Source organism: Dipodomys merriami, unplaced genomic scaffold (genome assembly GCF_024711535.1).
Source record: "Dipodomys merriami isolate MVZ:Mamm:240054 unplaced genomic scaffold, mDipMer1.0.p SCAF_108, whole genome shotgun sequence".
Taxonomy (NCBI): domain Eukaryota; kingdom Metazoa; phylum Chordata; class Mammalia; order Rodentia; family Heteromyidae; genus Dipodomys; species Dipodomys merriami.
The window spans coordinates 3,175,479-3,176,540 of NW_027202360.1; the positions used below are offsets into that span (position 1 = coordinate 3,175,479).

A 1,062-nucleotide genomic window follows, 5' to 3' on the forward strand; every position below is an offset into this window, starting at 1 on the left:
ATATTTTAAAATATTCTATATTCTATGTTTGTATAATGTTCATAATTTATTTTCTCCTAGATATGCATTGAATTCTATATTATTTTATAATATATACGTTCATTAATGTGTCCTTTCCGATTGTATTCGATATAGAAACAGTTTGATTCCTTTTTTTCTAGGTCTTAATATTATTTTTCTTTGGGATAAAATGACAATGTTGTCTAATTTTAAAAGTTTTGTAAAGTTTATGCTATGTAAACGCCTTTCTGAGGTGATTTAATACACTGATGTCAAACTAAATTTAATTATATGAATTACGTGTATTGTTACACTTTTAATTTTGTAATCAAATTTTTAATCACTTTTTTCATTTCTTGCATCTGAAGAATGAAAAATATGGAATATTTCTCAAATTTTCATATTATCCTTGTGCAAGTGCCATGTTAATCTCTGTATTGTAATTTGAGTATATGTGCTGCTGAAGCATGTAGTATCCTCTAAATTTAATAGTTAATGCTGCAATCTTTATACAGGCTTATATCTATGGGTGCCTACTTGTAAGAAGGAAACCTTATTGTTCCTAACAATGCTATCGATCTTATTTCCCTAAAATTCTGTGAATATTGGGAAAAATTATATTGATCAGTCGATTGCTCACATTTGCAAACTTTTTTTGCCAATGAATATCTTAAGTCTTTTTATTTGGAATTTGATCATACTCTCTATTATTTATAGTTAGGTCCAAAGGTGATGGCTTTTTCAAGTACTTATTTATCCAGCTTTGTGGACCTAATGGATTCAAACTAAGCGTTGCTTAAGCGCTACTTCTAAATTTCTTCAGCTGACATTTTCCCAAATGAGGTGTTACTGGAACAAATGTCTACCTGAGCCTTTACCCTTCTTCCATGTGGGAACAGACCAACCAGAATACCTTACCCTGACAGCAAAGATTTTCTTACTAGAACAAAACTAATCTTGGTTACAAGGGATCATAGAGAGATGAACAGTTCAAACAGAACTGTTCAGACGAGAAGGTATTTTATCAAAATATAATTGTTTATTATACCTTCCATTTAAAAG

At 29.8% G+C, this 1,062-nt stretch overlaps 1 pseudogene; it reads right to left on the reverse strand.

The window, feature by feature from the left end:
• Positions 1-372: 372 nt before the first annotated feature.
• LOC138815222 (U6 spliceosomal RNA) lies at positions 373-469 on the reverse strand (annotated as a pseudogene).
• Between the last annotated feature and the right edge of the window lie 593 nt (positions 470-1,062).